The sequence below is a fragment of the Apium graveolens genome, chromosome 3 (assembly GCF_009905375.1).
Source record: "Apium graveolens cultivar Ventura chromosome 3, ASM990537v1, whole genome shotgun sequence".
NCBI classification, from domain to species: domain Eukaryota; kingdom Viridiplantae; phylum Streptophyta; class Magnoliopsida; order Apiales; family Apiaceae; genus Apium; species Apium graveolens.
Genome location: NC_133649.1, coordinates 168,391,450 through 168,415,635, shown reverse-complemented (window position 1 = coordinate 168,415,635; position 24,186 = coordinate 168,391,450). Strand labels below are relative to the sequence as shown.

At 34.9% G+C, this 24,186-nt stretch overlaps 1 long non-coding RNA gene across 2 annotated transcripts; it reads left to right on the top strand.

The window, feature by feature from the left end:
- The first annotated feature begins 3,426 nt into the window (after nucleotides 1-3,426).
- Nucleotides 3,427-13,001, top strand: LOC141712920 (uncharacterized). 2 transcript variants are annotated; one of them, XR_012571730.1, is made up of 3 exons: nucleotides 3,427-3,739; nucleotides 4,244-4,991; nucleotides 12,771-13,001. It is a non-coding gene; the product is annotated as an uncharacterized LOC141712920 (long non-coding RNA). The 2 variants fall into 2 exon arrangements; XR_012571729.1 differs by lacking the exon at nucleotides 12,771-13,001 and adding an exon at nucleotides 3,981-4,151 and having other exon boundaries at nucleotides 4,244-5,163.
- The last annotated feature ends 11,185 nt before the right edge of the window (nucleotides 13,002-24,186 follow it).

Sequence of the window (24,186 nt, the reverse complement as noted above, 5' to 3'; positions counted from 1 at the left end):
TCATTACAAACAAAGTTGAAGATACAAAAGTTAACATCAGATCAGCAGAGTTAAGTAGCACAAAATCAAACACCACTTCAAGTTCAGCAAACACAGATCATCAGCCACATTTCCATCCACATCACAAACATGAATCAGATCAGGTAAGAGTTCAATGGGGGGGTCCTCTAGCATCCAAGCCTATATCCTCTAATTGTTGAACCATATCTAAGTCATTAGAGACTCGAACTTGGAATGAGTTCACAATCTCTGGGTCAGTCAAACTAGGTTCCCCTAGGTTTGAACCAGCTAAGTTCTCTAAATAGGAAATCCTATTCTTACAGGATATAGTTACACTTTCTAGGTAAGCCACCTTGTCCTTAATCTCCTTATTTTCTGTTTTAACCTTTTTAAGTTCAGTTTTAAGCTCACTGATCATGACTCTCACGGACTCATAATTTGAGAGGAAGATGTTTTCTTCTCTAAGTACTGGAGGAAGTACAGTAGGTTCAACCTCTTGAGGTTCACTGGTTGTAAGGGAGATCTGAGGTCTTATATGGTCTTTGGTGATATGAGAATCACCCAAGTTAGCAAATTTTTCAGGAAGGTGAACATTACATATCAGAAAGAAACATGTAATGAGAAGACCATAGGGCATGTATCCTACCAGATTAGCATTTATCATGTTTAACAAGATTACATAGGATATACTGAAGTTTATCTTGTTATTATAAAGGAGGTAAATGAGTTTGACATCATAAAAGTCACAATACTTGCTTTGATTAGGCTTAAGTAACACATTGGCCCTAATTATCAAAGCTAAGTGTTGAAATACCCCTTTAAAATGCTTAAAATGGATACCACAGTTAACATCACATAACCCCAAAGGTACATCAGACTCACAGAGGACACCCAACATTAACTTATACTCAGCTTTTTAAACACAAACAAGGAATAAATATCATGACAAGGAAGTTCACATAAGTGTAAAGGTAAATGCAAAGCTCTGTTTAGCTTCTTGTTATCAATGCAAATAACCTTCTTGTTCACGGTGGTAGTAAAATGCAGCACACCATCTACTCCCTCTATGATATTCATGTTGCAATAGAATTCACCCATCAAATGTATGAAGTACTGTCTACACAAATGAAAGACTAACCCATCCCATTTAGCAGTTCTGATTACCTTCTCAACTTTACCAGTCAGATTCACACAAATGCCAGGCTGGACATTTTGGATGAGGTCTAGGTATTTCTTTGAGTTGGAAGGGTTTGCAAGGTCTGGAGGAGGGGGTTTGGAACTGTTTGTGTTTGTGTTTGTGTTTGCTTCATTTCTGAGGTTTGATTTCCTAGTGTATACCCTAGCTTGAAAAGGCTTAGAGGGTCTAGGGTTTTGAGCATTTGGGATTTGAAATTTTCTGCTTTGATGGAATGGAATGGTGTGATTTCTAAATCCTTTTCTAGGGTTCTTGTACAGGGCTCTTTGGTTAGGGTTTCTGGATTGGGAAGTGTTTACAGTTTTGAAGGCATAATTTTTGTGGTGGGTAAACTCTTTCTTTTCCATATCTTGAAGTAGATATGGATTGGTTATGGCTGGCCTTGGTCTAGGGTAATATGGCATTGCATTTGGATTCATGACTTGTAAAGTAGAGAAGATAAGCTTTTACTAAGTGTGTGTGTGAATGCAGCAAGTAACAGGTATATATGCATGCACATTACACAAAATCCAAGATCAGTTTAGAAAATAATTTCATTTTAAAGTCACTTTTACTGTTCATGAATAGTGTTTATCATTAAGTGCAGTTTGCCAAAGCATGCTGTGTCACATGGATTGATGACATGGCTAGTAGGTTGTGTTTCTTTGCAAGTGGGAAGAAAGCACAAGCTATTATCCATTCAAATCTCAGCTGATATATATATATTAAATATATATTTTTCTTTTCTTTTAATCATTCTTTAATTACTTTAATTAAGGATTAAGCACCATTAATTATGACCACCCAAAAAACTCTTAAATATATATCATAAAAAATATGATAATTACCTAAATATTATAAAATGATGTCCTGCAAAGTTTGGTCAACTTTAGTCAATGGTAATTAGGTCAAACGTGGTCAACTGTTGGACCAATGGCCTCGATTTTGTTCCCAGACAAAAATTCTCTGAATGCTATGAAATTTTGACCATACATAGAAAATATCATTTAAATGATCCATACCAGATTTCAAGTCATTTTAGCTTGTGGAAGTATTTTATCTAAAAATGAAACTGTTCTGTCAGCCTTTCTTCCGAATAAAAATATCGTTGATCTTGAAATAAAGGAAATGGATCTTTTGACCAAAGTTTTGACTTGTATAAATACTTAAAATATATTTCTTAATATATAAAATATATTTGGATGATAGGAAATGTGTTTGAGTATTTTTGAATAATTTTCTCCGGGAAATATTGATTTTACGAAACGGGAGAAAATTACTTTACGAACACACAAATGGGTGTAAAAATGGATATTAATACTTCAATCATGAATATTAATAAACTTTGAATAAAAACTCTTTTGAAGGTATAAAATATATTTAGGAGCGAAGAGTAAAATATTTTTGATTTAGCACGAGATCTCTAAAGAATATTTCTGATATATTCCTTATTCGAGCTTGTTGCCTTGTTGATGTTGCAACTGTGATCTAAAAAATATCATAACTTGATATTTCTTATTTGATCAAATCGCCTTAGAGATATATTCCATAAAATATAATTTTGATGTTTTTAGTATAATTAAATATCTCTTTTACAAATAGTCTTGAAAATAATTTAGCTGGTTTGACTATTTGACTTTGATCCAGATCAATTAAAATCGTGTCATAATGAAGAGGATCTAAGTGTACTTAAAATTTATGTTTAATAGTACAAATACCAAAATAAATAATATATCGAAGATATCCTTTCACACTTTAAATAGATAAAGCCCATAAAACCAAAACAAGTCTTTTATTAATATTAATAAAATCAAATAAGAATACAAGAAAGTTTTTCCTAACTCATCATACATGATTGTATTTTGGACAAACACTTTCACCATGAAAGTTACGGTATTGCACATCATGTAACACTAGCACTTACTGTTACGATAGCTACTTTATTATTTTTAAAATTATTAAGGTGAATATATTATCATAAAATTAGAACTATAATTATAATCTGGATTATTTATGACAATGGGATGATATATATATATAAGATTATGAGAATTTTAAAATTTGTTATATTTCGTTTCAGAAACAAATACTATTATATTTAAATAATTTCTTTAATATACGTTAGATTATATAATTAAGAATTTTATTAATTAAAATTAAAATTAAAAAAATGGACACAATTATTGAGGTGAAATTGTGTGGCGGTAGTTTTTCCCTAAACTAAAACATGTATCATATATTTTATCCCTAAACACGCTCATCATTATCTTCAAACATACTCTCTCTCTCTCATCGCTCTCTTCAAGCACGCTCACCTCTCTCTCTTCAAACACGCACTCTCTCTTCATCTTGCTTCTTTGTAAATTAGTGGACAATATATCAAAAACCATTAGATGCTTCAGTTTTGGTATTATCTCTCTTGCTTGTCTTCCACTGCTTTAATTCCCCCCTAAAGCACCAGGTTGTGTCACAATTTAAGAACAACTTATAAATAACATACTTAAATTGGAGACTGCTCCTTTTAGGTATGCACCCTGGCTAAAATTCCATTAGTTTCACAGAAAGGTACATACAACAAATATGACTAATCCATTACCTGATGTTCCAGTATATTTTTTTGTTATGCCCCCTCTTCTATGTTTATCCAAATTCTAAATTTTCAATCACAAAATACTTTTGCATCTCCGTCATCATGTCTTGATATTTTTGCTAAATGAAATATGCTTTTTAATCATTTTTTGTTTTTAAGAGTACTTCATTATCTATATGTATATCTTCCTATACCTCAAGTAGTAATATATTGCAGGTCACCTGGGATGAACCTGATTTGCTTCAAAATGTGAAAGTGTCAGCCCTTGCTTGTGGAATTAGTATCATACATGCCTAGTATTCATATGTCCCCCTTGTCACCACCACGAAAGATTACATATAGTTTAGTGATGTGCGGGCGACACTGCTAGTTTTAGGCAACTAACAAGTTAAAACATTATATATAGCTTAGTTAATAATACAATTTTTGTTATATGTCTTTTGGATGATGCTATTAAAATATCTTATTTTGTTTGTCAGATATTAAAAAATAAAGCTCAATCGAGATTGTGAAAGGCTACTGACAAGCACTGGATTGATGGAGTCCTAGACCATGTTTGTTTCATGGGATTATAATCCCGGGATAATAATCCGGGGATAACTAATCCTATCAAAATTAGTCCTACGGATTAAATAATCATCCTAAGTTTGTTTGAAATGATTAAGTATAGGATTGGAATATAATCCTTTAAAATTTTATCCTATGTTTGTTTTATGGGATAGTACTTGGGATTGGAATATAGTCCTTTAAATTTTTCAATCCTATATTTGTTTCATATGGGATAACAATGAGGGGATTATAATCTTTTAAAAAATGACTTATAGGAGGGATAAAACAATACCTCCTCCCACCAAGCATTAGATGGGATTATAATCATATCCTCTACTCCAACAAAACAAACATGGGATAAGATAATTTAAAGGATTATAATCCTTAGATAACCCTTCACTAATTTTTTATAAAACAAACATGGGATTGGAAAATTTAAAGGACTATAATTCTATCCCCTACTTAATACCATTAAACAAACATGGCCTTGGAGTTTTGCTTATTTTATGAGGATAGAGATGACAAGCACCGGAGTGATACAGTCTTGATATCACTTTGTCATAAATTTTAATTTTTTCACAAAGATCAATTTCATATATTTTTTGATAAAAATTATCTTATACTTGCTCATTCTAAACAGGGAAATTACAGATAGAGAGAAGCAGCTGGGGATTAGAGGTTTTTGATTTTAAATTCAACTCAGCTGGGTTGTGATTAATCGGTTTCTCATATTTTAATTCTGTTTTCCTGCTTGGCGAGGATGCATTAAAATATTAAAACTCTCTTTGTTAATTTTTTGAGATTTTATTTAAAATAAATATATACTTTTGTAGTTACTAGTATGTAAGCACCCAATGTTAGAAAATTAGGATTTTAGAGCTTAATTTAATTATGTTCTTGATGTTAATCCTAAAATCTAATGATTGGAAATTGTTCAATGATATTTGAACTTAAATTTTCATGTATGGTTTTAAGAATTTTCTTAAATGAAATCCATATGAAATGAGAGTTGAAAGTAGCTTGGAAAAGCTTGGAAAAATTTGAGAATGTTTGTCCCACATTGAAATAAATAAAGGGGGTTGTGTGCTTTATATGGTATTACCCACATGAGTAGTATACAACTACTAAGGTGTGTGATGGTCCATTGTGTTGTTGTGTGCTTCACGCGCGCACACACACACACACGCGCGCCCTGCCCCGCCACACACCGCACCGGACCGGGTCGGGTCGAAGGGCGATTTGGGCGAATGTCTCGGCGTCTCGCGTACGCGAGGCGACCTGGGCGAGGATTTTATTTATTTGAGAATTATTTTAATTCGAATTTATTTATCGGTGATTGGATTATTGGGCTGGGTTCTGAAATAGGCTAAGTAGTCTAAATATATTGAACCTGCAAATAATCTGATCTGTAACAAGTTCTGATATAAGAATCAGAACTTAAGAACTGATGAATAAAATCAGAACTTAACAAGTTCTGATATCAGAATCAGAACTTAAGTACTGATGAGTCGAATCAGAACTTAAGTACTGATGAGTCCAATCAGAACTTAACTTAAGTTCTGATAATAATGTGGGTGTTAATGTGAAAAGCTGTTACAAATAATTTAAATTCAAAAGCTGTTCAGTTTTGATTTTTTCATTTATGAATTCAAAATCTGATCAGTTTTGATTTTTTCATTAATGGAGCAGTTTAATTCAGACATTAAGTGTGTGGACAGTTTCATTTTTCCTCTCCTATAAATAGAGGCTAAACTGAATGAATACAATACACTACATTCTCATCTCTTCTCTTCAACCTCTCTGCATTTCTCTCCCATAAGTCCTGAAGTGCTGATATTTTCCGGCGACTGAGGTGCTGGTCGAAGTGGAGGTTTTGTTGCTGTTGTTAACATAAACTCCGAGCTGTTTTATCCTGGTGGAGATATTGCGCACATCCCAAACGCAGCAGGTAGGGGGCAATAATCTCTTCAAGAGCAGCCAGGACGTTGAGCAAGGCCTGGTGACTCAGCTGTAATCATTTTCTTGGCGTTTTGTATCTGTAAACCTTTATTTCAGTCACTGTTGAAAGCTATGGTTTCGGGTACATCTTTCTTTCTCTCTACGTTATTTCAGTTACTGATTTTGTTTACCTGCATGTTTTGTTTTGTTAACTGTGGTCTTGGCCTAAACTTGTTAAATTCTTTATACACTTGCCTCTATGTTGCTATACTTGTTAGTGAGTTCTACAACATTCTTGAAGAGATTATTAGTTATATAGAATTTAGCATAATGGTTAACGAAAGTGAGGTTATCGTTGGTGGTGGTAGCAGTTCGGGTGTAACTGCTGGGGCCATTGATTGGACCACCTATAGTTTCCCACAGGCTGTTGAACTAACCGGTTTACCGGAGAAATTCAACGGTGGCATTGGCTTTTCTCGCTGGCAGAAAAGGATGAAGCTGTGGTTGACTATAAAGGGTCTGTGGCCGGTTGTGGAATATGAGAAACCAGTTGTGGATCAAGAGAAGGCTGACACAGTTAAGGCTTTTGCGAAGTGGGCTGAGAAGGATGGAGTGGCTAGAGCGGCCATTCTTGCGGCACTAACAAACACTTTGTTTGATGTCTATTCTTCTGATGCCTACTCTGCAAAACTCTTATGGGAGAAGCTGGACCAGACACATAATACTGACTCACAAGGTCTAGAAAAGTATTCTGTGGCAAGGTTCCTCGAGTTCAAGCTGGTGGACAATAAGTCCATGACTGAGCAGGTGCATGAGTTCGAGATGATAGTGCATGTTTTGAAGGAGTCTGGAATGAATCTCCCGGAGAAGTTCAAGGTGATGAGTGTGATTGAAAAGCTCCCGAAGTCTTGGGAAGAGTTCTCTCTCTCCCTGAAAAGACAGAAAGGAGAGATCACCTGGACCAACCTTATGCTCGACATCTCGGTGCAAGAACAACACAAGTCCAAACAGGGACATGTGATGCCAACTGAACACGGTACCTCGAAGGTAAACATAGCAACTGTAGGACAAAAGAGGAAGGCTTTTGCTAAGAAAGCTAATAGTAATAAACCTAAGAGTGACAAGGACAAGGCCAAGAAACCCAAGGCAAACAAACCATGCTGGTCTTGTGGGCAGGTTGGGCACTGGAGTAAGGACAGCCCTACGAAGAAAGCGAAGAAAACCGAGGTAGCACAAGCAAATGTTGTGCTTGGAACCGCAAGTGGGCCTGTAGTGAACATGGTTGTTGGTGAGGCTACGGCTTCTGAAACCAACATTGACCGGTATGTATCCTACAACCCTGTGATATTTTCTACCTATCTGTCAAATGAATGGTTGATAGATACTGGAGCTAATGTACATATTTGTGCTGATATTAGTTTATTTGTATCTTATCAACAGAGTCATAGCCTGACTGTGAAGATGGGGAATGCTAGTGCTGCTCAAGTACATGGAGTTGGAAACGTGGATCTGAAGTTCCCTTCAGGACGTATTCTATCTCTGACGAGAGTGCATCATGTTCCCGACATGCGTAGAAATATAATAAGTGGAAGCTGTTTAGTTTCTAGTGGTTTTGAAATTTCGTTCAAGTGTAATAAAGTAGTTCTTAGTCACACTGGTACATTCTTTGGCAAGGGTTACTTGTCAAATGGTTTATTTGTTATTAATGCGGATCCCGTTTTGGGAAATTTGATTAATAATGTTATTCCTACTGTTAATTGTATTGAATCCTCAAATATATGGCATGCTAGACTAGGTCATTTAAACTTTGGTGCTCTTAAGAACATGATGAACTTAGAGTTGATTCCAAAATATACCATAGAAAAGAATTCTAAATGTCAAGTATGTGTGTCTGCTAAACAGATAAGGAAACCTTTTCATAACGTTGTTAGGGATTCAGACTTGTTAGATTTAGTACACACTGATATTTGTGAATTTGGTGGTGTGTTGACCAAGGACCAGTTTAGATACTTCATTACTTTTATAGATGATAGTAGTAGATATTGTTATGTTTATTTACTTAGACATAAGGATGAAGCACTTAGTAAATTCATTATATATAAAACTGAAGTAGAAAAACAAACTAGTAAGTTACTTAAAAGATTGAGATCTGATAGAGGTGGTGAGTATACGAGTAATGCTTTTAATGAATTTTGTGCAAACAATGGTATAGTTCATGAAGTTACTCCACCATACACACCTGAGTCTAATGGGGTTGCTGAGCGAAAGAACAGAACATTTAAAGATATGATTAATAGTATGCTTATTAACTCTGGGTTGCCTAAATACATGTGGGGAGAGGCTCTAAATACGGCTTGCCATATTTTGAATAGAGTCCCTCTGAAACACATGGATAAAACACCCTTTGAGTTATGGAAAGGCAGGATGACTAGTCTTAAGTATCTTCGTGTGTGGGGGTGCCTTGCTAAGGTGCTTGTTCCTGAACACAAGAGAAAGAAACTAGGTCCAAAGACTGTTGACTGTATCTTTCTGGGTTATCTTGAAACCACTACAGCTATGAGATTTTTAGTGTTAAAATCTGACATAGATGGTATAGTGGCAAACACGATAGTTGAATTTCGAGATGCGACATTCTTTGAGGATGTCTACCCTATGAAGACTGGAATACCTGAAACGACTTCTGAGGAAGATCCTACTCACACATCAAGTTCTATTCCTGATCATGTGGAAAAGATGACAAATGTGGGGGCGGAACCTTGTAGTAGCTCTATTCCTAAGGAATTAGAGGAACCAAGGAGAAGTAAGCGTGCAAAAATAGTCAAGGATTTTGGAGGTGATTTCATCACTTACAATATCGAGGACGAACCTTTAACTTTCCGGCAAGCTATGGATTCTTCTGAGTCAAGGCACTGGAAGGGCGCTGTCAAGAGTGAAATTGACTCTATTGTTTCCAATGGAACATGGGAGTTGGTTGATCTCCCTCCTGGGTGTTCTACTATTGGGTGCAAATGGGTCTTTAAAAGGAAGTTGAATCCTGACGGCTCAATAGATAAGTACAAAGCTAGACTGGTAGCTAAGGGTTTTAAGCAAAAGGAAGGAATTGATTATTTTGATACATACTCTCCGGTTGCAAGAATGGTAACAATCCGAATGCTTATAGCATTGGCTTCAGTCCATGGTCTTATCATTCATCAGATGGATGTAAAGACGGCTTTTCTTCATGGTGAACTTGAGGAAGAGATTTATATGGATCAGCCTGATGGATTTGTTGCATCAGGCAATGAAAGGAAAGTATGTAAGTTGATCAAGTCCATCTATGGCTTGAAACAAGCTCCCAGAGATTGGCATAAAAAGTTTGATGAAACTATATTGCCTTTCAGTTATAAGATTAATGAAAGTGATAAGTGCGTCTACACTAAAGTTAAAGGTAATGAGTGTGTTATTTTGTGCCTATATGTGGATGACATTTTACTGTTTGGAACCAATATTGAGATTATTAACGAGACTAAAGAATTCTTGAAAAGGCATTTTGAAATGAAGGATATGGGTGAGGCAAGTGTGATTCTTGGAATCAAATTGATTCAGTCCACTGAAGGAATAACCTTGACTCAATCTCATTATATAGAGAAATATATACTTGAGAAATATGGTTATTCACAGTGTAGAATCGCTAGTACACCTTATGATTCGAAAGTTGCCCTTGTCAAGAATACTTCAGGAGTGCCTGTGTCTCAGTTAAGGTATTCTCAGATTATTGGGAGCTTGCAGTATCTTGCTAACTGTACTAGACCAGATATTTCATATTATGTGTCTAAATTGGCGAGATATACAAGCTGTCCAAACAGAACTCATTGGGATGCTCTTGATAGAGTACTTAGATATCTAAAAGGCACAATGTACCTTAGTTTACACTACAGGAGATTTCCTGGTGTGCTTGAAGGGTACAGTGATGCAAGTTGGATAGCTAAGAAGTCTGGTTCCAATGGAGTGACTGGATACGTGTTCACCTTGGCTGGTGGAGCAATATCCTGGAAGTCAAGCAGACAGACTATTGTTACTCGGTCTACTTTTGAGGCTGAGTTGTGTGCACTTGATGCCACAGGGACGGAGGCTGAATGGTTACACAGACTTATGTCTGCAATACCTGTAGTAAGCAGACCGCTTCCTGCTATTGCTATTCACTGTGATAGTCGAACAACTATCGACAAGATTAGCAGTAAAAAGCATAATGCTAAAACTAAGAGACACATCCAAGTTAGACTCAAGTCTATAAGGGGTTTAGTGACTGATAGGATCATAGCTATAGAGTTCATAGGAACTCAGAATAATATAGCTGATCCTCTTACTAAAGGACTGGAACCTGAAGTGGTCCTTAAGTCAAGGTTGGGGATGGGATTGTCAACCCATCATAATTCATCAACAGTGGGAACCCAATACACATGAGAGGAGATCCCTTGAAGTGTATTCAATGGGTAATAACAAGCTGTAAGGATGAGTTGGTAGTACCTTTGCTACATAGATGATACTACAGTATCTGAATCTATCCCCTGTAAACCTAGAAGGTACTGACACTGCCAGAAAAGCAAGAGTGTTAAAACTCTGAATGGGATCAAGTCATTTGACGAGATAGAGGCAGTATATCTCTGGAGATGCCCAGCTAAGCGAATGTAATTGTGTGGTCGCAATTAGAGGATAGGGTTAATCCTTGAAGCATTCGACGAACAGGATCGAGACATGACCATTAATGTCTCAAAGCCGTAGATTGGCACCATAACCTTTGACTTGTCGTCGTCTATGGAATATGGTTATACTAAACGGATTAAGATTCAAGGTGAAACATTCCATCTGAGTCCGATAGCCATTGAAGTAGAGGAATTAGGAGGGTTCAAACCCGGAAGGGTACCGACTCTGAAAAACAAGTCATGATGGGAAATTGATCACATTTCTGTATGGATTTGTGGGGGATTGTTAGAAAATTAGGATTTTAGAGCTTAATTTAATTATGTTCTTGATGTTAATCCTAAAATCTAATGATTGGAAATTGTTCAATGATATTTGAACTTAAATTTTCATGTATGGTTTTAAGAATTTTCTTAAATGAAATCCATATGAAATGAGAGTTGAAAGTAGCTTGGAAAAGCTTGGAAAAATTTGAGAATGTTTGTCCCACATTGAAATAAATAAAGGGGGTTGTGTGCTTTATATGGTATTACCCATATGAGTAGTATACAACTACTAAGGTGTGTGATGGTCCATTGGGTTGTTGTGTGCTTCACGCGCACACACACACACACACACGCGCCCCGCCCCGCCACGCACCGCACCGCACCGCACTGCACCGGACCGGGTCGGGTCGAAGGGCGATTTGGGCGAATGTCTCGGCGTCTCGCGTACGCGAGGCGACCTGGGCGAGGATTTTATTTATTTGAGAATTATTTTAATTCGAATTTATTTATCGGTGATTGGATTATTGGGCTGGGTTCTGAAATAGGCTAAGTAGTCTAAATATATTGAACCTGCAAATAATCTGATCTGTAACAAGTTCTGATATAAGAATCAGAACTTAAGAACTGATGAATAAAATCAGAACTTAACAAGTTCTGATATCAGAATCAGAACTTAAGTACTGATGAGTCGAATCAGAACTTAAGTACTGATGAGTCCAATCAGAACTTAACTTAAGTTCTGATAATAATGTGGGTGTTAATGTGAAAAGCTGTTACAAATAATTTAAATTCAAAAGCTGTTCAGTTTTGATTTTTTCATTTATGAATTCAAAATCTGATCAGTTTTGATTTTTTCATTAATGGAGCAGTTTAATTCAGACATTAAGTGTGTGGACAGTTTCATTTTTCCTCTCCTATAAATAGAGGCTAAACTGAATGAATACAATACACTACATTCTCATCTCTTCTCTTCAACCTCTCTGCATTTCTCTCCCATAAGTCCTGAAGTGCTGATATTTTCCGGCGACTGAGGTGCTGGTCGAAGTGGAGGTTTTGTTGCTGTTGTTAACATAAACTCCGAGCTGTTTTATCCTGGTGGAGATATTGCGCACATCCCAAACGCAGCAGGTAGGGGGCAATAATCTCTTCAAGAGCAGCCAGGACTTTGAGCAAGGCCTGGTGACTCAGCTGTAATCATTTTCTTGGCGTTTTGTATCTGTAAACCTTTATTTCAGTCACTGTTGAAAGCTATGGTTTCGGGTACATCTTTCTTTCTCTCTACGTTATTTCAGTTACTGATTTTGTTTACCTGCATGTTTTGTTTTGTTAACTGTGGTCTTGGCCTAAACTTGTTAAATTCTTTATACACTTGCCTCTATGTTGCTATACTTGTTAGTGAGTTTCTCAACACCCAATCAATTATGTTTTCCTGTTCGGTGAGGCTGCATTAAATTTATTGGTAAGTGGCAGTTTGAATCTTAATTTAGTTAACTAATAGGTTTTTGAATTGTCTATTATGTAAGAAAAACTCCTTACAATTCAGGATAACTAAGAGATGCTTTTATCTTTTTAGGAGGAAAACTACGAGATGACATAGATGTAGTAGTGAAGCGATGTTATGAGAAGAGTTACAGGCGGGTTGAGTAATTTATGAAGAAGCTGTAATTACTTTAACTGGAGGTGACAATCCCTTTAGCCACTACAAGTTAACCGTTATATTTTATGAGTACTTCAATGTTTTGATTATGTTGGTATTGAGATTGTTGTCGGAACATAAAATATGTTTAAAATTTATTATATTTCATGGTTGTATTTTCCTATTCTATTGTAACAAAAAAATCTGGTAATATTATATAAAAAATTGTTTCACATTGAATAAAGATATTATTGCTTAATTACAACAAATTAATGTTATTATTAATTGAATATAATGTTACAGTAGGCTATGTAGACCCCGGAAGTGGGATCCACTTTTGCATAAAGAATTTCAGTTAATGTAACATTGATTATTTGTTGCATTTGACTATTACAGTGTTACAATAAGACCCTATTCTAATACTTCTCTTTCTCTTTCTGTTACAATTGATAGTTAAAGTGTTATAATAAAAGGTCTGGTGTAATGCTTGCACTTGCACCTCCTAGTGTTATAATTAGGGACTTTTTGTCCGCGTTACGCGCGCTCCAAATTTCTACAATTTTGAATTTTTTTCTCGAAGTTTGTAATTTTTATAACATAAACGGTTATCTTCTAGTTTTATTTAATTTATTTATTACAGTTATTAAGGTTCCGTTTATTTTGAAATATAAAATTGATATTATAGTTTAACGTTAAATCTCAGTATTTTATTTTAGTTTTCTTTCTCTCACATTTTAACCAATTAAAAGTCTCTTAACTCATATTTTAACATTTCCCTTTTACATTTTTAGTAGTCAATATTTTAATAATTTGTACAACAAAACTGAGTAAATATTTTTTTAATTAAATATTTTTTAAAAAAATCCAGTAAATATTACATAACATACAATTTATTACAATATTTTATTTTAAAATAAAAATAATACAAAAACCCACTTATATTAAAATATAATATATAACACTATTTTGTAAAAATTATTTTTTTAAAAATTATAAAAAAAGAGAAAATATCAAAAGAATTAAAAAACCCAAACAACCCAAATAAGTTGACTTTGGGATATGTTAAACTCCTGTCTTAAAAGAAACCCACATAAAATCAAAGTCATGTCTTAAAAGAAGCCGAGATAAAAAACTATTGTGACTTTGGATTCTCAACTTCTTCAAGCAAAAAGTAACTTCTTTTCACCAAGCACTACACTATATATGACCTCTAGCAACACCCCAAAAAAAGTGTAAAAATGGCCAAAAAGTGTTACTAAAGCAAAAAATAGGGCTATGGTTACATTTTTTGAAATTTTAGTGGTGTTGGATTTGCTCGTGCCATAATAGGGGTCTAAGGTAACACTTTTGGAACCTGTGGTAACACACGTAAAGATGTAACAATAGACCCCCTATAGTTACACATTAGGTTTCTATGGTAACACTATGCATGTGTAACCACAGTTCTGTTGCAACACCCCTGAACCTTTAGTAACACCAACAAAAATGTTGCATTAAACTCTTTTGTAACGCCATTTTTTCTATTGTAACACTATATGGTAAAACAATTATATTCTTTTGGTAACATTTTTAGAGCTTATTGTAACACTTTCTTTATAAACATCATGGTCTCTGTTGTTACACTTTTATATTTATTGTAACATTTTTTCCTGTTTTAGCCAACATTAAAATATTAATTGGTTTTGTTAATTTTCAAGATGTAAACAAAATATAAAACAACTTGCAAGATTAAAACCTAAATACATACTAACTGAACTTGATAACTGTTGGCAAAAGAACGAGTCCGGAAATCCAACAAATTTAAAGTTCCAGCTCCCAACAAACAAAATAAACCAAATTCCAAGTACTAGTTTAACTAATCCAGATAAAAAGTCTAACTGCCACGAGCGCCAACTAGTTACTAATATGCATAAAGTTCCCAGAAGATTACGCGTTTACTTAAATTAAACAGAGTTTGCTTAAGAAATATGTTGATAAAACATCAGTATTGTCATCTTCTCCACTGGAGTCGCCATAATCATGATTACCACTGGAGTCACCCTCATTTCCACCAGATTCACCACCAGATTCATCATTTCCACCAGAGTTGCCATCTCCTGTGTTAGTACCATTTCCACCGGAGTTGCCCTCGTCAAAGACTTTCAGTTCTGGATTCTTCTCCGCTAACTTTCTCATTGTCTCTTGAATTTTTCTGTCAAATTTCTCTTCCATCTCTCTTTCTAACTGAGCACGGATCTTTGCTGTAAGCTGCGCCTCGTACTGGTCATCCTGAACAGCTGAAGCAGAAGACTTTCCCTTAACATCTTTTTTCTTACAAACCCTGCCAACAAGAAAGGACGGGCCGTGTTCCTTGCTACCATAAAAAGCTTATTCGCAGCTTCAACATCTCCTCCATTTTTGAGAATCTTGCCAATGTCATCATGTGCACATAAACTTTTAAATCTAAGTATCGTTGCCCCAATCACGTTTATGCAAAATATTACGGCCAAGCAAATGTGAAACTCAGTGTCTTAACCAACAATTCAGTGCCTTCAGTTCAAAATATTACGGCCAAGCAGTCGAATATTAACCAACAATTCAGTGCCTTAATCGCTTAAATAAATTTTTTTTTACCACAATAATTCACAAACATGCACTTTACTTACATAAGATTTTTATTTATTTATCTTTAAATACATGTAGTATAATCCCGTCCCAATTATGTTGCAATAACGTTAATTAGTCACCAGACCAATATATATCCACATTTTAAAGGGCTTAACCAAAATTAAAATTTTTACATACAATTTTTTTCAAAACCGCCTCAGCGGGGACCTTGTACTCACGCTTGGGGTTCCGTTTGCGGGTTTCTATAAAAAGGTGAGCATCAGATATCGGCGCTGGAGGTTCCTCATCAGTATTCTCAGAATCAACCGGATTTGGAGGTTCCACCGCCTCATTTTCAAGTACCTTGCATAAATAATGACATAGATAATGTAAAAGCATACCAAAATTACAAAATAAAATACATGTTATAGCATTTTGTTACCATTTTATTTCGAATTTGGGCGAAACTTCTAGGACCGGTAGTATGTGTGTCTCCAACCTTGCTTCGCGTTTTTCTATTTTTTCAGCCTTTTCCTACAAAAAATGATTAAAAGCATACTGCATTAACAATGACTGTTGGTTGATCAGTCAAATAATTTAACCGACATTATTAACAACAATATTATTACTTGCACTTTCTCATCAGCCCAATAATTTAAAAGTATCTTGAAGTCAGCAAGAGGAATTTCCCTAGGCCTATTTTCAATCTCTCTTCATCTGATGCATAAGCAGTGTAATGGGTAGCCTTGACGCGACTTTTGTACGTCCTAAACTGGTCAGCCATTCCTCTAAATACCCACTTCTTACAATGTTCAGGAACAACGTATTTATCCTAAGGAAAATATACGATTCTTAAATTAAATTCTTACAAATTAACATTTATGAACTACTTCAAAAATACAACAAATGATTATACAAATTACCTTGATATACTCCCACATGAGTTCTTTGTTAGGAACTTTAGTCCAACTAACACAAGTTAGTGAGACATAATCCCTTACCATTGTCCCTAGAAAGTGGCTGAACTCAGATAATAACTTGTCATCAGTTGATATAGGTTGTAACTTGTTGTTCACTATAATCACTTTTTTCTCCTTTCTTGTATGGACATGATCCATTCTTGTCTTTCCCCTTTTCCTTTTTTCTCTGTCAACTCTTGAGGCACATCTGTCCAACCAAACGATACATAAATCTAATGTCCTTGATGTAAAATTAAAACAGAAATTTATATGTAAGAAGAAAATAAGAAAACCAGTAGTTTGTGTTTGCAAATTCTTCGGCTGGGATTGTGACTGGATAGTCTCAATTTCCTCTTGAGCTTTTTGATGTGTTTTGAGAACGTTGTATGCTTCCATTGAACCAGGAGTTGCAGTTTTCAGCTGCCTTAGTTTTTCTCCAAGAGGAACTGGTGATTCTTCATTTTCCTAAAGAGAAATTACCACGTGTATATAAATATTTCAACTACTTAGCAATATTTTTCTATTTTTTTTATTTTTCCCAATCATTTTCCTAAAATAATTAACCTACAATATTGCAGTCTTGGAATCAAGATTTAATACAATGTTTTTAAAAAACTAAAGACAAAAAAATAATAATACCTCAGAAGCAACTGAACCACCAACTCCGTTCTTCTCAGGAACATTTGCAATTTTATTAGCGCGGGAACGAGTTCTTGGGCCAGCTCCGACCTCAGGTATATGCACCTTTTTTATCTCTAAAAAATGTAGAAGTCAACTAATGAGCAGGTGACTATAATAAATTATACGATGCTAGAAGAATTAGAAATAAAGCAAGAATTTCTACCTTTGATTTCACAATGTCAGCTTCATCATTTTCTGGTCCGACCTCTGGATTTGGAAAACATGATTCACTTCCACTTCGAGCACTCAGTACCTTTTTCTGTTTCTGCCGAGGGTTCTTTCTAAACATGTCAGCTGCCATCTGCTTTAGTTTGAGTTCATCAACCTTTTTCTGAAGTTCCGCAACATTCTTGTTTCGATTAATTTCATATTCGGTACATCCTTCATCTTCAACTGTAATCTTTGCCAGTGCTTGCTTCCCAACATTGTCTACTGTATCTTCTGCAGGTATTTCCCATCTCCTCAAATATTCTCCCAACCCTATCAGCTCACTATTGTCTTCTGTCTCCACCGCCTTCTCTGTTTCCACCGTCTTCTCTGTTTCTACCAACATCTCTATTTCTACCACCTTTCCTGTTTCTACAACCTACAGTAGAGCTTTTGACCTTGTTCCCCTTTTTGTAGCACTTGGAACAACACTCAGAATAGTAGAACTAAATTGTAGTTTCTTTCTTGAAGTTAACCTTCGTTCCTTCTCATCAGTGATGTCTTTCATGGTCACAAATTTACGTTGTTCTGCATTATTCTCTACAATACATGCTTTTGGCCTTACAATCACAAACGGCTGCATCTGCGCCATTGGGGCTATTCTTTTGTCAACAATGCAGTCAACAAAAAAATTCACTTCTGAACTATTACTTTCATGAATATACCGAAACATGTTGCTATCATCTCTTATCAATGTCCAGCCACCTTCCTTCCCTTTTTTGACATATACTCCCCCAATTTCATCATACTTGAGATCTTCTTTAATCCAATCCATGAGTACAGAATATGAAAATCTGTCAACATCCGTGTCATATGTGACATGTGAGCCACCGGTGTATTTAGTCCTTTTGAAATCTCCGGTATGGTGCAAGTGGATGGTATATCTTGAATCAGTCATCCTATAAAAATATAAACACATGTTAGAGATATAAAAAAAACTACAATAATCTGAAACTACCAGGTAACAAGGTGGAGAGAAATAAAAACTACAATAATATAAATTTAAAAAATGATCTAAAACTACCATATTAAATATATAAAACAGGCTAACCAACTACATGCATAGAAAACAAAGCCACACAATATACAGATTATTCAAAGCCGACTACAAATGCAATAATTTCAACTCAAACCAAGTATAGCAGCTACTTCATCTTACATTTCTAGAATATTATCATTAACACTTACATTTAATAAACTAAACCAAATTAAACAGACTCTAGAATTCAAGGCATAAAATGAATATTTATCATATACTCACCGACTGTAAATTGTTATTAAAGTTTAATTGCAGTTTTTTATTTTTATATAATTTATCTACCCTTTCCTTTTAAATAATTAATTCAAACACTTAGGCCTTAAGCAATAACAAAGAACACCTGACTTAATCATTCGCTCCATCTGGAACTTCTTTGCAATTTCCTTCACAGGGACATCATTTCTGAACCATGTAACTTCATTTTCATGAATTTCTATCATGGTACGAAAGCTAGTGTCATGTGAAAACTTCCCAAGCATGTCATCTTCAATTGTATTTCCAACGCCTATTTCCGAAAACTCCGATGATATCCTCTTAACAGGATAATAAAAATTCTTTTCAACAGGATCTTCAATATAAAAAACATGTTACACTTGAGTTGACATAACGAAAGAATCATGCTTTTGACAAACTCGGTTAAAGTTAACTCGAGTAAAACCAAATGAATCTTTATCATCTTGGTACCAGGTGCACCTAAACAGGACAACATTAAATGCACCCCAGTAGTCAACTTCAAATATCTCTTCAATCGATCCATAGTAACCTACATCCCCAACTATTGGATTTTGATCCTTCGAACTTGCGAAGCTAGTTGTCAAGGCTGTCAAATACACTCCACTATTTTGCGTTGTACATTTATGATCTCTTTCTCTTGTATGGAACCTAAATCTATTTACGACATAACCACTAAACTGCTTAGCCGATCGTCTTGGACCCTTTGCTAATGATTCCACTTCCCTGGAAACTTCGACTTTTTTACCAACTTCATCCTTGAACCATTCACAGATTTCATCAGCGTGTATTCTTTCCCTTTTATACCGTTTAGAATTTTCGTTGTTGGCCATTAATTCATGGTGCTTTCTACAATTATAGACAAGTATGCTAAGTTAATATACATAAAGGCATTAATTTTTATTTACTTGACTGTAGAATATTAAACTAGGACTTACTCAATTAGGTCCTCAACCTCCTTGTCATTATAGTTAAATAATACATATCGGTGAGCTGTGATCCACGTATCATGTGAAAAGTGAATATCTTTCCCTTCTTTGTTCTTCCTTGAGCCGATAGAGTACCCTTCAGTCTCTGCACCAGGAATTTCGAATTGATTCGATGACATAGTCTGACCATCATTTAGAAATCTTGAGCAGAATGTCAAACACTCATCTGCTAAGTACTGCTCTGCAATTGATCCCTCTGGTTTACTCTTATTGTGAATGTATCGTTTTAATACTCCTAGGTATCTCTCAATCGAATACATCCATCTTTGATGGACTGGTCCACCATATTCGATTTCCTTGCACAAATGTACAAGTAGGTGTACCATTATGTCAAAGAACGGATCCGGAAAAATCATCTCAAGCTGACAAAGTATTTCGACAATCTCCTGCTGCAACCTTTTTAAATCACCTACCTCAATCACTTTCACACATATATCTCTCAAAAAATTTCCAAGTCTGATCAAAGGTATTGCGACCTCAGGCTTTAATGTTTTTTTGACTGTAATTTGTAATAAATACTGCATAAAAATATGTGCGTCATGACTCTTGTATCCCACAATTTTCCTATCTTGCACGCATCTGCTGATATTAGAACCAAACCCGTGTGGTAGCTTTGCATTTTGGAATACTGAATAGAATATATCATTTTCTTTGTTGGTCAGGTCAAAGTTTGTTTCCCTAATTACAGATTTTCCATCAGCAGTGGTGATAGGATGAAGGACCTTCCTTATACCAGATTCTTGCAAATCTAATCGAGCATTCATATGATCCTTTGTCTTACCTCCCATATTTAACAATGTGCCTAGAACACTATCACAGATGTTCTTCTCGATGTGCATTACATCCAAGTTATGTCGAATTAAGTTGTCTATCCAATAAGGTAAGTCGAAAAATATTGACCTCTTATTCCAAGGGTTGGTTTCACAACTAACTTTCCGTTTACTTCCCTTTCCAAATGTGTTCACATAAACATCCAGCAGAATTTCAATTTCCCTCCCAGATAGCATTGTAGGAGTTTCTCCAGTCTCAGCATCGCCATTAAATCGTCTCTTATCAGACCTCCACTTGTGGTTGGGGTCTAGGAATTTTCGATGATTCATATAGCAGACCTTCTTGCTATGTTTCAAATACTTCGACGACGTCTCCTAATTACATATAGGACATGCTAATTTGCCTTTTGTGCTCCAACCCGACAATATTGCATATCCGGGAAAGTCACTAATGGTCCACAAAACGCTTGCATGTAACATAAAGTTCTGATCTGTCAAAGAATCATAAGTTTCCACCCCTATATTCCATAACTCTTTCAATTCCGCGATCAACGGCTGCATGTAGACATCGATATTGTTTCCGGGATCGTTGGGACCAGTTATTATTGTTGAGAGGATTAAATTTCCGGGTTTCATGTTCAACCAGGGAGGGAGGTTGTAGTTAACGATAACAATTGGCCATATACTGTGAGTGGAACTCATCTTGCCATATGGATTAAAGTCGTCAGAAGCTACACCTAATCTGACATTCCGATATCTGAAGAAAAATGGGGATATGTGGCATCCATCGTCTTCCAGGCTTCCCCATCAGCCTGGATGCCGTAACTTCCCGTCCTTCTTTCGGTCTATTGCATGCCAGCTCATTAGTTTAGAGAAGTCTTTGCACAAAAACATTCGTTGCAGCCTTGGTTTTAGTGGAAAGTATCTCATAACTTTGGCTGCAATTTTAATATTTTCTGACCCTTGTGCCACAGCCTTCCACCTTGAAACACCACAATTTCTACACTTAACTTATTTTTCATTTTCACCCCAATATATAACATGCAGTCGTTCGGACATGCATGTATTTTCACGTAGTTAAGACCTAAATCCTTGATGGTAGTTTTAGCAGAATTAAAAGATTTAGGCAACCTAATCTCGGGAATAGCCTCTTTTAATAACTCTATTATTTCACTAAAAGTCATCTCGGTTATGCCATTAAGACACTTCCAGTTATAAAGCCTAATTAATAAACTTAAACGCGAAAATTTCTTACAACCTGGATATAATGGTTGTCTTTCTTCCTCGACAAGACGTAGAAATTTTTTTGCATCTGCATTCGGTCCCACATTACCATAGGCAGCGTTCAGCATCTCATCAATATTACCCTGAAACCCATTATTTTCTTCTCGCTCCATCGTCGATATTGAAACCTCGTATATAAAGTGTACTAATCTCTCATGAGGTCCATTGCAGACAAGGTGATCATAAACATCCTTTTGAGACCACCATAGACGATTATCACATGGACGACAAGGACACTTCATTTCATTTCCAACACCGAATTTAGACATCGATTTTCTCACAAAATCTTGTACTCCATTCCTATATACTTCACTATACTTAGGATGATTTAACCAATTACTATCCTGATCAGTCATGTCTACATAAAAAGAAAACAATTATCAAATTTAGAATACTGCTAAATTTCTATAATATTAGCACCACATTTATTGTTTTATATTTTATCCATTTATTATCATACATCTTTTATAGTTACACTAAACGAGTCCCTTAAAAACTTAATTAACATAACAGCCCCTTAAAAGCTAATTAATTTATACACTAAAACTAGCATATATTTCTATTACATGATACCAATTATTTTAGACAGTGAATTCGTAATTATTTGAAACTGACCACTAACATTTATAAACAAGCATACACTTCAGAGTATTATTCATGTTACAAAATTATTAGTCGGCCCCTGCCTTATTATTTTCTCATCAGAGTCAGGGCAGTTATTCTTCAATCCACTTTAGTCGATGTTCACCAATAATGACTCCTTATTTTCTAATTAGCTAGTACATATAAGTCATTAATTTTTGTTTCATCTATTAAAGTTCTTACCAGGTTCATATATGAACCAAAATTATAACTTCAATCTTATTTAATAAATTAAAAACACATTTTCTTTACCATTATTCACCCTGTCTTATAAAAATCTGATATGCCGAATCTATATAAGCACTGTGTTTATTTGGATTACCATATTAAAGTTTGTTAAACATTTTAATTACATACCTAATTTCCACTCGCAGCATATGGAAACATTACTTTAATTTACGAACCAACCTGTTGTAAACTACCTATAAGCAAACTCTAAATCAATTCGCAACTATGCACAAAACTCAAAGATTCTACACTTATAAGCAACAAAAAGATTTGTGTTCATTTAGTCCTCTAGTGCTCCTTCAGAAGAATCAACAAATATATACATAAATACTACGATATAAAAATTATAAATTTCTGTTAATAGCTACAAAAGTGGTCTAAGAAATAGATGAGACAATGTAAACAAAACCATCATTCACTAATTAAAAACTCATTAAACTGATATTTTTTAAATCAACAAAAAATTTATGAACTTTGATCAATAATTACGATACATAATAAATAATTTCTACACATCAAGATTATAACTTTAAAAAATGATTCAATGTAGGTTCATAGAAATACAGGTTACAAATAATTACACAACTTTATAGCTTGAGATGTTTTTACCGTGAATTGGTGAACAACCAATAAAGAATAAAGAACACCTCACTGCATCTCCTTATTCAATTCGTTGTCCTGAAAAAATCATAAATATGACTGAAATTTGTAGTTAATTTAGATAACTTTACCCTTTCATCATACCTGTAATTACAACAAATATGATAAGAAAAAAAAGAAACTTCGGTGAGAACTTTTATCAAACACTATCAAAATAATATTCATCATGTCAGAAATTAATATCGCAATTCATAATTCATGATCGAGAGAGAAGAATAACTAACCTGTTTCATCTATATAGTAGAAATCTGGCAGAATAGAAATTCGAAAATTCGATTAACATTTGAATATTTTTTACATGCACCCACAGAAAATTCGATCAACAATCATCACCCATCTATAGATGCTCTGGATGAGCAAGAGTTTCTCCATACTCGTTTCGTATGCTGAGAATTAACACTCAATAAGTATTATACAATAATTAATTAAAATCTATATAATAAATAAATTAGATACTTACAGAAATACAAACATGATAAAATATCGTTAGGAACAAAATTGAACCCGAGGATAAAAATAACCTCTCTTAAAAATTTCATCAAACATGTAAATCTCAAAAAAGAAATTTGTATAATTGCACGAGGGTGAAGGGTTTTTAGCACATAAACGCAACGAAAACCTAAATTTAAATCTTAAAAAAAACCGAAACCCTCCGCAGGATCCATGTGAAAAATAATATTTAATTCGTAGTTCAGTATGTTTACCTTAAGAAGCATTACGTTAATGGAAAGATGGAGGTCTTTAATAGCGATACAAGAACGATGAGCGGAAATCCCTAGCAGCTGCTCCTCAAGTGTGAAGTACTCCACCGGTATCCACCAAGAGTACAATGTGATGGAGGAGGAAGAGGTTGAGAGAATTAGTTGCCTCCCTCTCTTTTCTACTTTAGAATTAGGGTTTTTATTTTTTGGGTTTTGGGTTGAGGCAAATAGGGTTTATAATAGTATATTTATAGACAAAATTGTCAGCTGAAAATTTTCCATAAAATATTATTATTATTAACCCTTTAATTGATTATTCTTATTAATCAATTAACTAATAATTAAAACACCTTTTAATCATTAATCCTTTTTTTAA